Source organism: Vipera ursinii (assembly GCF_947247035.1).
Source record: "Vipera ursinii genome assembly, chromosome: 1".
NCBI classification, from domain to species: Eukaryota; Metazoa; Chordata; class Lepidosauria; order Squamata; family Viperidae; genus Vipera; species Vipera ursinii.
Genome location: NC_139512.1, coordinates 103,617,349 through 103,632,603, shown reverse-complemented (window position 1 = coordinate 103,632,603; position 15,255 = coordinate 103,617,349). Strand labels below are relative to the sequence as shown.

General features: G+C 39.2%; 1 protein-coding gene and 1 long non-coding RNA gene across 2 annotated transcripts in view; one reads left to right on the top strand and one right to left on the bottom strand.

Moving 5' to 3' along the window:
• Nucleotides 1-15,255, bottom strand: part of TMEM86A (transmembrane protein 86A) — a 55,207-nt gene that overhangs the window by 21,550 nt on the left and 18,402 nt on the right. The window lies entirely within an intron of this gene.
• The window catches only part of LOC310631832, a 29,243-nt gene continuing 19,057 nt past the window's right edge, over nt 5,070-15,255 (top strand). The window contains exon 1 of the long non-coding RNA XR_014490727.1: nt 5,070-5,194. This is a non-coding gene — a long non-coding RNA (uncharacterized lncRNA). The remainder of the gene's footprint in view (nt 5,195-15,255) is intronic.

The window sequence follows — 15,255 nt, the reverse complement described above, 5'->3', positions numbered from 1 at the left end:
CTTCCAATATTGTCCTATCAAAAGTCTTGCTGCCGTGACTAAATTCAGCATCAACTTAGAGTCCACCACTGTAGCATCAACAATTATTCCCAACAAAAAAAATTGCGGACAAAACTTTATCCTCCTTTTAAAGATCTTCTGTATATTCCACCAGATTTTAATCCAAAAGGCCTTAACCTTTTTACATGTCCACCATATGTGAAAATATGTTGCATCTTCAACCCCGCACCTCCAACACTTAGGCTGATAATTCGGGTACATACTTGCAAGCTTTTTAGGATCTAAATGCCATCTATAAAACATCTTATAAAAATTCTCTCTTAAATTTTGAGCTTGAGTAAATTTCACATTCCTCACCCAGATCTTCTCCCACATGTCCATTGTAATAACTTCCTGAATATTTTGGGCCCATTTTATCATACAGTCCTTAACAAGCTCTGTTTCTGAATCAATCTCTATCAATGCAAGATATATCCGTTTAATGTGTGCAGGTCCCTGATTTCTAATTTGCTTTATCAGATTTTCATCAATCGTTGCAAATCCAATTTTCTGGTCTTCTTTCCACCTGGCCCGTAACTGAGTATATTGAAACCATGTTTGAACAACCTTCTCTTCTCGCAAGAAGCTATATGATTTCAAGCACCAAACATTCCTTTCCAAACTTAAAATTTCCTTGTAGGTAGTCTCATCGTGTTTGAAACCAGCATGTATATTTTCTATTGCGTGTTTTGGAATTGCCCACAATGGTATCTTACAACTTAGCTTATGTCTATACTTCTTCCAAACTCTCAGCAATGCCTGTCTTAAAATATGCGTCCTAAACACAGTACCTACCTTCTTATCATACAACAAATATGCATGCCAGCCAAACAACAAATCATGGCCCTCAAGATTTAATAACCTCGATTGCGTCAAATTGATCCAATCACTTATTCCTACTAATGCAGCAGCTTCATAATATAATTTAAAATTAGGCAATTTAAGGCCACCTCTCTCACGAATATCCTGCATAATCTTAAGTTTAACTCGTGGCTTTTTCCCTGCCCACACAAATTTATTGATACCACGCTGCCATTCCTCCAAATTAGAATCTTTCTTAAGAATCGGTATCATTTGGAATAGAAATAAAAATTTGGGCAGGACATTCATTTTCACTGCTGCAATCCGTCCCAACAAAGTCAATTGCAATTTTTGCCAACTCTCCAATTCTTTTTGAATTTTCCCCCACAATTTTTCATAATTATTTTTATATAGCTTTGTATTCGAGGGCGACAAAATTACCCCCAAATATTTAACCCTTTTAACAATCTCAAATCCAGTTAATCCTTCCAAGAAGGCCTTCTGTGAAACTGTCATGTTTCTAGCCAAAATTTTAGTTTTCTGTATGTTTACTTTAAATCCAGAAACCTTCCCATATTGTGTTATTATCTCTATCAGGTCCACAACAGAGTTCTCTGGCTGGGTCACTGTAACAACCAGATCATCTGCAAATGCTCTCAATCTATAGTCCTGATCTCCAACTTGTATCCCCTTAATTTTTTCCGAATTCCGAATCTTGTTCAATAATATCTCTAAAGTTAATACAAATAACAAGGGCGATAACGGACATCCTTGCCTTGTACCCTTCTCAATATTACATACTGCCGTCAGACTATTGTTAACTATGATTCGGGCAGTTTGCTTTTGATATAATGCCCTAATCGGCTGTAAGAAATTTTCCCCAAAATCCATTTTATCTAACATTCTCAACAGAAATTGCCAATTCAATTGATCAAAAGCCTTTTCAGCATCTAAAAAAATTAGTGCTGCAGAGATCTGGTTGTGCCTTTCCAAATACTCTAACACATCAACTATATGTCTAACATTATTTTTCATTTGCCTACCACTAATAAACCCCGTTTGATCCCCATGAATCACCTGTTGCAGAACCCTCATCAGTCTATTAGCCAAAACCTTAGCAAATATCTTATAATCTGTATTTAAAAGCGAAATCGGTCTGTAGTTTTTAACTTGAGTAGCATCCTGATCTTCCTTCGGAATCAATGAGATAAAAGCTGTTCTCCAAGACGGTGGCACCTTTCCCCCCCTCTGAATTGTCTGGAACAGTTCCTTTAACGGTTTTATCATCTCAAATTGTAAATTTTTATAAAAAGCCGCAGACAAGCCATCTGTACCGGGCGCCTTATCAGCCTTCAAATCCTTAATTGCTGTAAGGATTTCTTCTTCTGTGATCAATTGGTTAATCCCCTCTCTTTGTGCTTGCGTAAGGACCGGAATATTAGCATTCTCCAAATATTTATCAATGTCTTTTACCTCAATTTCCTCTTTGGTATATAATTTCGAATAAAAATCCACAAAAGCATCCTTAATAAGATTCTGTTGAAAGACGACCCTTCCTTTATATTCAATCTTGTCTATATTAGAGGCCCTTTGTTTCTTCCTCAGTCTATAGGCTAACCATCTGCCTGGTTTATTAGCGTTGCAAAAAGTATTATGCCTAGCAAACCGCAGATTGGTTGCCACTTGGTCTGCCATTAATTTATCAAATTGTCCTCTTAACAGCCTAATAGCCTCTTTAATCTTCACGTCCCCTGGATTCAAAATCAAAGCCCTTTCTTTTTCCTTTATTTCATTCTCCAGTTCTTTCCTTCTGGTTTCCACTACACGTCTACGTCTATTATTCATATATATCAACACACCTCTCATATAGGCCTTACTAGCATCCCAAACCATATCCATAGAGGTACCCTTATTCATATTAATCTCAAAAAAATCCTTCATCCGCTGTTTACATTCTTCCACATTTCTCTGATCTCTAAACAAGTTCTCATTTACGCGCCACGAGCGCCTGTCTCTTTTCTCCTTATCAATCTCCAACCAAACTGGACTGTGGTCTGAAATAGTTCTTGCACATATCTTCACTTTTTTAGTTCTCAAAAAGAAATCATTAGTCAACAAAATAAAATCAATCCTTGAGAAAGATTGGTGTCTGTCAGAGTAAAAAGTATAATCCTTCTCCTGCAGGTGCCTCTCCCGCCAGATATCTCGCAATTCGAGATCATCCTTCAATTCAAAAAAAGTTTTAGGCAGTCTGGCGTGGCTTGGAATACGCTTAAAAGCTCCAGCTTTATCCAAGTGCACATCCAGAACACCATTCCAATCTCCCATAAAAATAAAAGATTTATAATCCAACTGGGTAAGCTTTGTATGAAGTAAGCTAAAAAAATCAGCTTGTTGTTGGTTAGGTGCATATAGTCCAACTAGAAGCATCTTTTTACCTTCTAACAGCAGCTCAATCATAACATATCTTCCATGCTTATCTGCTTCAATTAAATCTGCTGTTAAGGCACTTTTAACATAAACAACTACTCCATTTTTCTTATTCTCTGCAGAGGCAACAAAATGCGTACCCAGTCTCGAGTTCAGTAAATACTTTTGATCCAAAACTCTAATATGCGTTTCTTGCAAACATATAACATCTATCTTAAATTGCTTTAAATATTGAAAAACTTTCTTCCTCTTCTGCGGTGAATTTAGTCCATTAACATTCCAAGTTAAAAATTTAGTTGCCATGCATATCATCCAGAAGCCCTTGGACCACAGCCTTGATAGGACTAACTTCTTTAGGCCGTGCCCCTCCCACAGCTTGACTGTATGTACGTTGCGAAGAAACTGAAGACTTTTGCTGATCTTGTTCTATTATTTTCTTTGCTCGTTTTAAAGCAGCACGCGTCACTCTTTGCTCTCTAGGATCATCCAAAGAAGTTGTAACTTGATCTCCTCCCACACCACTTTCCTCTGTTTCCTCCTCTTGTTGTTCTTCTTCTCCAGATCCTTTTCCAGCTTCCAGGAGCGTTAATGGGGTTGCTTTTAGAACATTATTGTAGAAATCACGCGCTTGCTTCACAGTAATCAACCGGTACCTTTTACCTTCATGCATCACCATCAGCCCCTGAGGAATCTCCCATCTGAACCTTATATCTCTTTGCTTGAGCTCATGCACGAGGAATGTATAATCCTTCCTTCCCCTTAAAATCCTTGGAGGAATTTCTTTTAAAACCAAAACTTCTTGTTCAGCAATCACCACTTTAACATCATAGGCAGCTTGTATAATTTGATCTCTGATCTCTCTTTTTGCAAAATAAACCACCACATCTCTAGGCAACTTCCTCTGTCTGGCAATCCATGAATTCACCCGAAACACTTTATCCATAGCTGCTCTTATTTCAGATGCTGGCAGGTTTAATACTTCTTCAAAAGCCTCAGAGATCAGCTGCTTCAAATCTTCTTTAGTATCCTCTTTTAAGCCTCTGATTCTGACAGCAAACTGCATCTGGTAAAATTGGGCTAAGCTTAAGTCCTTCTCCAGTTTGTCTCTTACATTTTCATTCTCTCTTACTTTAACTTCTAATATAGCATTCCTTTGAGCCAAATCATCCATCTTTTCATCTAATTCTTCCACACATTCCGCCACTTTATGCACTGAAGACAAAATGTCTACCTTCATCACGCTGAGCTTCTGTTCCATCCTCTCTTCCATTCTCTCCTCCAGTTTCTCCAATTTCTCCTCCATCTGCGCAAATTTATCAGCCATTGATTGATTAATTGAGTCCAAAAGTTTATCCACAGCATCTCGAAACTCCTTCGCTGTCAGCGCTTCAGAAGGGTGCAACGCCTGTAAAGATGATTGTTGCACTGGCGAGGATCCACCACTCCGAAGAGTTTTAGGGGGAGGTTTCGCCGCCATCTTTTAATCCTCAAATATGACGCACTTTCACTTAGAGTTTAAAAAGTTCAAGTAGTTAGAGAGTATAATAAAATAAGCCTCTTCACCTTTATCTCTTGTATCGCTCTGCCTGCTCCTTTAAATCATAGTCCTTTCTTCAGGCAGGGATGGTTCGCAGACGCCTGGCTCTGCTCCAAAAAGTTCAGAGCAGACACGCCGGCCAGCTGGGAGCAACCCAGGCTTCGGGGGAGTTCAATCCTTCAGCCGCCCAAGCTCCAAGCTCAGGCGGCCTCGGAGAACTCAACCCCTACCTGGGGCCTCACCCCCTCCTCTTCTCCCGAGGAGGGGGCTTCAATTTCGCCCGAACAGCTGTTCGGCGCTGTTACGGGCGAAAAAACAAACAGCTGAGCCGCGGGCAGCCCGGGAAGGCTGTCTTCGGCGCCGCGACGCCACCGGAAGTCCACAAAAGTCGATTTTGGAAAGTTTTAAGGTGTAAGGGGTCCTTCAAGATGTGTGAGCCTTTACTCTTTTAATTTCTTTGGTCAGCATGTAGGGCACTAGATTAGGGAATATTAGGCTAGATCAAGGGCAGACAATGTTTTTTAGCTGAGATCAGAATGACTCTTTTTAAATTGCTTTGGCTTCCAAGGTGAGCAAGAGTGTATGCCCAGTGATGTGGTAATGCCACTGAATGCATGGAGATGAAATGCACTTACGTTTGCTTGAAAATAAGGAGACAAACTAGCAATAGTCAGCTATTTTGCAGCCAAATGTTATGGTGCAAAATGGGTCATTACCACCATCAAGATCCTTACACAGCTATAACCACTCATCCACTGTCATTCAATAAATATTTCTCAACATGATAGTAGATAGAATCAAATTTCCTGGTAGTGTGAATTCCCTTAATTGTGTGAATTTACCTTTTCTACAATCTCTTTTTAATTGCTTTAGAAATATGGTTAGTCCTAGCACTTTTCTGGTACATGACAACTAATGTTAATGAACTGACCTCATTTATCATCAATTTGCAAGATTAAGGCTGCAAAGATTAGGAATTTAAATTCAGAATGACCCAAATAAACATTTGCCTTAATTATGGCTATAATACATCCATGATTCCATGACAGGCCCGTTTCTAAGTTGATTCTATGCAAACCCATCAGTATGATTAGTTTGGCAAATTATGTCCCAACCCTTCTATATTTTCAATGAATAACACTGCATTTGCATTACCTCATTATATTTTATTCGTTAGCTATCATCCTTATGACAGTTTTAAATTTATACTCTTGACACTGAAATTATAGGCCTATGGGTTAGAATTTGATTTTCAATAAGTGCCCAAAATATCAGCCTTAATAAGTCCGTGCCAAAGAACCTGGTGGTTTTTTTTACTGTGAGCTGGATAAATGTGTAAATATTTAGAAATAGCACAACGTGTTTCATCCAATAGCTTCTTCTCCAAAGCAATTCACCTTTATTAGCACTTACAAATATATCATTTCACACTGATCTCTACAACAGCAATAACATCTGCTACAAATGCTGTAAGATAGATAGCCTACTAGAAAAAAAAAGTTTACTAAGCAGTTGTTTTAGTATTGCTTGGTCTCCCCCCGAAAAAGTATATTGCTGAACTTAGAAATTTTTCAGTATTTCATATGAGACATGATTCACAAATTTAAACTGGCATTGTCCATCAACACACGTTCTAATTCAGTGACAATAAATCCTGCTTCTATTTATAAAAGTTCTGGAAAGCATTCAAATCAGTATGTTTAAATAATGCATTCAGCGGCTTGTTTAAAAGAGAGGGATGAGAACACATCTTTTTTTTCATGCAATTTAATCAGAAGAGATTCTACAACCTGCAAATGGTGGTAGCTGCATTGAAAATGGGTATTTTCTATGGATGGGGGCCCTGTGACAGAGAGATATTTATTCTAATAATACTGACATAGAGAAAGCTTAGGAATGGAGGCAAACAGATGGAAGATGCAGGATTGATTGACTTGCCATCTTTTCTTCCACCAAATGGAATGCTCCGCTTTTAGGTGAAAGCCAGCCCATCCTGCCAAACAGGTCATTTCATTCTTCCTATATTTCATTTTACTTTTCCAACACTTAATCTACATTTTAAAGTAAAAAAACATGAGTGGTAATAACTGGGCTGTGTTGAGTGGATTTTATCTTTCTGAGTGTTTTAAAAAGAATTTTCTGTATCTTTGCAAACCTTGGACCTTTTCCCAAGCATACCGCTCTTCATTTGTTTCTTACTGTTCTCAGTTTAATTTCATCACCTTCATTTACAAAGCAAGCTTTAATATAATCTATATGATTTACCTCTTCACTTCTGACTCTTCTCTCAGTACAGCATTACAATAAGGCTATTAGATCTGAGCTAAAAAATTTTAAAAAATATTGGATAGCCTATGAGAAATTTAAAATTATGAATTGGAGCGTATTGCCTTACGAAATCAATCGTCCCAATTTTCATGAATACCAAATGTTATGTACTGGGCTCTTGAAGAATCCCACGTGGGTTGCTGGAGCAGCTAACGGCTCTCCAGCAACCCAGACTACAAGTCTCCTGTGCTGCAATTGGCTATCTCCAGGAGGCAATGGTTGATTCAAACCTATTGGCTGCCGCCTAGGGGCTAGACTATATATTGCGGCTAGTTGCAGCCATTTCCCCAGTACAGTTACAGCTCGAAATAAACTATGAGTTACCTTGTACTCCGTTCCGCGTCTTCATTCTTGCGCCAAAGAACCCGCTATTTAACACCAAATATATTCCTTATGAGCTAAAGACTAAATCAATTCAATAAAAATTGGGGAGGGGGTAGATTTAGTGTTAGTCACCATCCTTCTTACATTGGATATGTAATAAATTTGAAGGCACTTTAATATGCATGATTTGGCCATGCTCCTTTCTGATTTGACATTAACACTGTGATGGAGCAGATGTTTGGAATGAAATAAAACAGTTTAATATATACTGGTAAATTATATTCAGAACTTTGAAATTAATTCTATGAATCAGAAGCTTTGGTTATATTGACTTGAACAATGCTGCCCCCCAAAAATCATTATATACTTCTGCAAGGATATTTGTTTCCCAAAGCCTAAAGGGTAATTTAATAAAATTTGTCAATTCTCAGCTTTTGAATTGGTTCTATAGCAATAAGGGAAAAATAAATATAATTCTGTGTGATCTTATATTCTTGTATTGTAGTAAATTAGATAAATGTCATTGTTTATGTCTTTCTTTTTAATCTTCTTCCCTGTATTTATTTCTTTTATATCTATGCTGTCTTATAGTTTGTAATATTTAAAGTCTGAGAGAAAGAGAGAGCTTACTTTGAACTGTTTAAATGACATTTGCAGGTTCTGCTTTTTGCTTCATTTTTATATTTATTAAGAAATTCATTAAAATCATGCATTACAAAATCTGGGTTGCGAAAATCTAGCTACCAGAGTGCAGCATAGCTAGAGCAAACTAACATTGTATTGTCATACAGTATACATTAACCTCAGATTATGCAGTCCATGTCTGTTAATTGTAATGAGGAACTGCTGCAGTTTCTTCACATAATCAATATTATCTGAGAGAGGGCACTGGATCACATGCAAATTGCTATCGTATAAAATTTCCAGGTAATAAGGTGATGATATTTTTTTAAATCAAATATATGTCCAAATTTGTCTCGAAGATGACCTTTCTTACGAAAAGGAGCCTTTTTGCATTACCTCAGAGCTTCTCACCTCAGCTGAGGGAAATTGCAGAGCTGATATCCACAAAGTCTGACTTTTTGAAAGAGCAAACAGGGAACATTTGCCAGAAAAATATAATTAAACCCTTGGCAACAGGCCCTTAAAACCCTTCATACTGAACCTGTCTTTGCTTTAATTCCGCATTGAAAAATAAAAGAAACCTGGCACAACAATAAAGTGCAGAAAATGAGTAAGTCAATGAAAATTAATCAAGTCAGCATTTAAAAAGGCCCGGCCTATCAAAGGAGATACAAATTCCTTAGAGTTATATATTAGCATCCCCAGTTGATTGATACATCTATTCAAAGAATTATATTACTTCAATATCTGGAGTTTTGCAGCCCAGGTATATTATTGGAGTAAAATAAATTCTGCTATTAATAGCACTTATAAACTCTTGTCCCTCCCTCCCAAATTTATGTATAGTTTAGACATACAGATTATAACTTATTAGGACTGTGTACACTTTGATTTTTTTTGGGGGGGGGGGGAGGCTAACCCTGAGTACTATGGATCTTGTGCAAGCAGAGTATCAATCTGCTACTCATTAAATTAGCCTGACATTTTTCAGACCTCCACTGCTTCAAGAAGCCCACTTATTAAAGTTAATGAGACTCTTAAAGTGGCTCCATACATGGAAGCCTGAAAAAAAAGACATGGTGAAATGAAAAATAGCGTTATGAAAAGTGTCTACGAAGGGGGAAGTGATTGATAGACTGCAGTAAGGTAGTAGGTTCCCAGGAAGGAAAGATCACATTGGGAGCAGGGGAAATAAGATACAGCACATTCTGGAGCTGGATTTGGGAAGGGAAAGAAATTAAGGAGACCTGCTCCCTAGAATTTCCCAGGGTGCATTTAATCAGATTATTTTACTGCATAAATCCAATGCAGACAGGGATGAGTCAACTCTGAAGACGTTTCAAAGCCAACATAACGACCCAGCCTCCTTGCTGATGAGGCATATATTGTAACAGGGTCTCCAATGAAAATCATAGGTTACCAGCAATCTCATATGAAAATAGGTGGTCTTTTGGATAGCCTAGTCAGGGGTAGGCAACCTTAGGTCTTTTATGACTTGTGGACTTCAACTCCCAGAATTCCTGAGCCAGCCATTCTGGGAGTTGAAGTCCACGAGTCATAAAGGAGCCAAGGTTGCCTACACCTGATCTAGGTTATTGAGATTTAAAATCAAACCCGGGGCTGACTTCAGAAACAAATTGGGAGCCCTTACAAGGTACCGTATTTTCCGGCGTATAAGATGACTTTTTAACCCATGAACATCTTCTCAAAAGTTGGGGGGTCGTCTTATATGCCCAGTCGTCTTATACACCGGAAAAAAAACATAAATCAATCGAGTGTCCCCGTTCTTCCAAAGCAACTTCAAGCCTCCTTAGTCCAGTCCCCCCTCCAATGTGACTCTCCCTTCCCACCCCCAAGAGCCTCTAAGCCCCTTCCCCTCCCCCTTGCAAATTCCAGACCCCGGGAGCGGCAGGAAGCCCCTCCCCCTCACCCAAGCGGCATCTGAGCATAAGCAGAGCGTGCCCTGCTACCCGCTATCTCTCCCGGCAGTCTGGACAGCGGTACTTGGCAGCCTGGCGCCCCTCTCGCCCGCAGACCACGCAGCAGCCCTCGCCAGCCGGCCTCGGCATGGCCGCCCCAAGCCCGGCTCTCCAGTGCGTCTTCCGGGCCCGCCTGGCTGACCACCTCCTGGGCAGGGCTTGGCTCCAGACACGCAGCTGCTCCGTCTGCAAATCCGCTCTCAAAGCCGGATTGCGCTCAGCTGTGCAGGCTGCCAAAAGGCGGGGACTCGGAGTTCCCGCGGTGGTTGCGGCTTCTGGCGTGCCGTTTGCAGAGTCTGGCTTGGAAAAGCGCGTCTTGTGAACGCAGCTCTTCAAGGGTGGGTGGAAGGAAAAGCCCCTTTGGGCTTCAAAAGGGAGGCTTTGCACCATCTGCATCAGACGGGGCTGAATCAGGCTTGTGTCGGACACTTGGCAACTGGCATGTAAGTATTTTCCGGTGTATAAGACAAAAAATCTTGAAAATCTTCCCCAAAGTTGGGGGTCGTCTTATACGCCGAGTCATCTTATACGCTGGAAAATACGGTACCTAAAGGGTTAGTTCATACAATATATGCCAGAGCACAATTTATGTTTGGCTTTTTTTTGCTACTTGAAATTTCAGAACAATTTTCAAGGTAGCTTTTTGAAAGTAAAATAAACAGCCTAAATGAGAAATAAGGATTCCCCCTATGGTCAAGTCAAGGAGGATTATGAACTATCAAGAAGCAAATTTGAAACTAGCTAGGAAAGAAAAAAACAAAGGTAAATTTCCTACCCATGAAATCACCCGGACAAAGAACAGAAAGTATAGCTTCACTTGGAAGGTGAAGGTGACTTGGAAGAAATATTCCACATGCAATGCGCTGCAGGCACTATTCCTTAAAAAGAGTTTTGGGCATAGATTAAGCACAAATTGTGTGTAAAACAATGCTGAGAGGAAATCATTGGCAGTAGAGTAGAGTTCAGGAAAAGGATATAGACCGCATGGCCATTCAACTCTGTTATGTAAACAACATACAGTGATATGTGCACACCCTTCTCAAATGCTAGATGCCTGAAGTAGGTAGTAGATACAGGCAATAGGAATTCTGATTTAAACAACTGAGGGGGAGTAACTAGCACGCATGTGCGGGGGAACCTTTACCTTTACCTTTAACTAGCAATACCATGAGCCTCCTGCCTGGAATGTAGTAAGTAGTCAAGCCTCTGTCCATAGTTCTTCAGGCACTCTGTCTATCAAATCTAATTCCTTAAATCTATTTGTCACCTCCATTGTATATTCAATAGGGATATGATTTAATTCATACCTGAGTGGCCTAGTGCTTTCCCCTACTTTCTTCAGTTTAAGCCTAAACTATGCAATGAGAAGCTCATGGTCTGAGCCACAATGAGCTCCTGGTCTTGTTTTTACTGACTGTATAGAGCTTCTCCATCTTTGGCTGCAGAGCACATAGTCAATCTGATTTCTATGTTGACCGTTTGGTGATGTCCATGTGTAGAGCCGTCTCTTGGGTTGTTGGAAAAGAGTGTTTGCTATGACCATCGTATTCCCTTGACAAAATTCTATCAACCTGTGCCCTGCTTCATTTTGTACTCCAAGGCCAAACTTGCCTGTTATTCCACTTATCTTTTGGCTTCCTACTTTAGCATTCCAATCCCCCATGACGATAAGGACATCAGTTCATGGATGCAAGCAAATTCAGTACCCCTGCATTTTAATTGTGCAAAGGAGGGAATTTAGGCACACTATCACGTCACGATGTTTCATAAGCCCTGCACATTCAACATTTGATTTTCCCTGCCTACATAAGTAGCCTTTATCAGAAAAATGAATCTCAGTCCCTCTAGTTGGTTTTGGGCAGTTTCACAGTGCACTGGCCTCTCTTCCTCCCAGAGGCCAAGGAGGCCACAGATAAACAAGCAGAGGCTCTAAATTACCATCTGTAACCATAGTTATAGCCATTGTGAAGAGTGCATGTAGCAGACTGCTGCCATCCTGTCCTATTATTTCAGGAGCAGATAGATGTTTGTTTTTTTAACAGAAAGCAGGTTCCTTCCTCCAGTAATAAGGGAATGGCTACCAATATATTTAAATCTTGCTTTCTAAGGAGCAAGGGTGAGAAGGTGCTTGTGATGTTCAAAAGGCAAGACCCCATTTGGGTTTCATTTTTTAACCTTTCTTTCTGTCAGGTGAAAGAGAAGGGATTGGTTCCTGGTTTCTTCCATCCCACTAAAAAACTCAATTTAGTATCATTTGTGGGGGATTCCAGAAGCTGCATCAATCATTCTGGGAATCAGGTGCTGTCCTAGAGAAGGAGTCTAATTGACTTATGTATTACATATTGTGATTTTATGTCATTTTCCAACCATTCCATACACAACACTGTAACAGTTTTAAGAAAAAGCTAGAAAAGAGGTAAAAAAAAAAACCCAACCACGAAAAAAAAAATGTTGGCTATCCTTCATGGAATTACTTCTTTTGCATAGAAACACATATCTGAAATTAAGTTTTACCTGTAGCAGAATTATCCATTTATCAGTTTCAAGACCAAGAAAGCAAGTTATGTAAACATGCAACAAATATTCATTTTTGTTGAACTGCATGGCAAGAAATATTTAAGTGTTCAGTTTACTTGCTTGCTAAGATACTAATATTTGTATCAAAGCTATCACTCCTTTCTAATCTGTATTGGTCAGACTGAAATTAGAATAATGGGGCATTGCATTTCAGCAAAGATACTGACGGAGCAGGTCCAGAAGAGAGCAACCAAGGTGATAAGGCACCTGGAAGATAAAAAGTTACTGGAAATGTTGGGTATGGGGAGACAGGACAGCCATCTTCAAAAGTGTGAAGGACAGTCATGAGGGCAGAATTGTTCCAAATTGTTCCAAAAGGAAATATCAGAAATCTTGGATTTAAAATACGACACTTAGCAACCATTGCATTCCATTTACAACAGTTGCAGTGTCTCATGATCACCTGTTCATGACTTTCCCAGTTGGCTACCAACAAGCATAAACAATGGGAAAGCCAGCAGGAGGTTGCAAGTTGCAGTCATGTGATGTCTGACTTAATGACCATGGGCGATTCATTTAACACAGGGGTGTCAAACTGCCGGCCCGTGGGCTGGACGCATCACAAGGAAACCGCACCCACACCATTGTCGGCAATGGGGAAAAAGTTCCGATATGTTGTGCGACGTCATATGACGTCAGAGTTTGACATGTCTGATTTAACACCTTAAAACAGGACTGCTGTTACTAAATGGAGCAGTCGCATGATGTTTCACTTAATGACTTCACTTACCCCTGGAGTTGCTGACCTCAATAGCATTATTAAGTAAGAACTACTTGTACAAGGAAACAAGTCTTCAGCTGGATATCTGAAAGAAGCTGCTCAACAACAAACAGCCTGGGGAAGTGGTGGAGGGGTTTAAATAGAGATCGGATGGCTCTCTCTCTTACTGTGAAAAACCTGATCTGTGTATTGACCTCTGGACCGGTAAGAAGACTTTGTATTTTGGATTGCTACTTGGACGGTTTATTTTTGACTATGCATTTTTGTTTTTACACCACATCAAAAGTAAACTACTTTTTGCTTTTACAACTCAGTGTACTCTTGTGGTTACTGTGTGACTCTTACTGCTCTCAGTACCCTTCCTTGTCTGTGCAACTCTTTGGTAGCACAAGGAGACCTCTGCACAACAAATTCCTTAACACTAAGAATGGTAGTTTAGACCTTTACCTCTGTCTCAGTGAATGTGGATTTTCAGAATACAGGAACAATCTGGTACACTGGAGCTTAAATAAGTCACTACCTACAGTGTCCACATTAGGGGCTGTAGTGAAAAATAGGTATGATCCTTAATAGAACTATGTTGATCTTGACAACAGTAGCCTCACCCTACATTACAGAAATCTATTTAACTAGCTTGGAAATTAATTCATCTGGCTTGCTGTTAAGGCATGAGAGAAACCTAGCATCTTTTGACTCATTCAGACTTACCCTGGGATAAAAATGTACAGGTCCAAGCACTGGACAGAAAGCGTTATAACTGAAAAATGTAGCTGTGGAAAATATCTGTAGCTCGGGTGGTAGAGGTTGCTGGTGCTTTATACTCTGAGTTTCTTGTTTAGGCTTGCAAAACATCATATTTATTTTTAAAAATATGCTCAAACTTTACTACAGTTTTTATTGTACTAAAGTATTGGGATAGAAAGGGTATAAAAGAAATTAAAGCTGAGAGAAACAAAACTTGACCCATACTTGAAAGATACAAAAATTCACCATGGATGGAATAAAGTTTACATTACACCTGTAGTAAAATAGATGACCCATATTTTACAAGACAATAAATTATTAATCTGTATTGATTCAAGAACTAATGGCTTAACATAAGGATCCAGAGGAATTTCCTAGATGAATATGCAGCTCTCTTTGCCAGTCTATTTTTCTATCTTCTGCTACCTGACGTTTTCTGCAGGCAAAATATTTAGAGGACTATAACAATTTAAAAACAGTGGCTGTGTTATACTGTGTTAATGGGAAATTAGGGTTTATTTAAGATTGCAGCAAGCTACCTTTCCCATAGAGAGGATAAAAAACTCTTATTTCTTTGAATTGTCTTCAAAAATTCTGTAATATACTGTAATTTTAAAAATGCATTAGACTGACTCATACAATTTATGCAGTTAGCTCCTGAGATGAAAATTGTTGGTTTTTAAAGCATTAACAAAAAGACAAAAATAGGCATAGAAAGGACATTTCTATAAGATTAAATGTTGGATCTTGGCTATATTTCGGGCAGATTACCAATTTCATTTCTAAATCAAATGTTTCAAACATCTCAGAAGCATGTTCTGATTATGATTTGTCTAGTTCAAGTAAACAGAACATCTCAAGGACAAACTGAAAATAGCAAGTTTCTAGACAATCAATGCCATTCATAGTAATATCTTCCTCAACTAAATTTGACCTGACCTTGTAATGCAACTGAACAGAAAACCATTCACCAAGGTCCTACATTTAGGAAAAAAGATGATCAAAACCCAGCTTAAATTGTGGTCCAGAGTTAAAACAATGTCCAGACATGTAAGCTAAAGTTTGCAGAGAAATCCAGCAGTTTACATCAATGGATCTGACTTTCATAATCATGGCATATGATGTGACCAAAAATGTCTTCCCCTAGAATC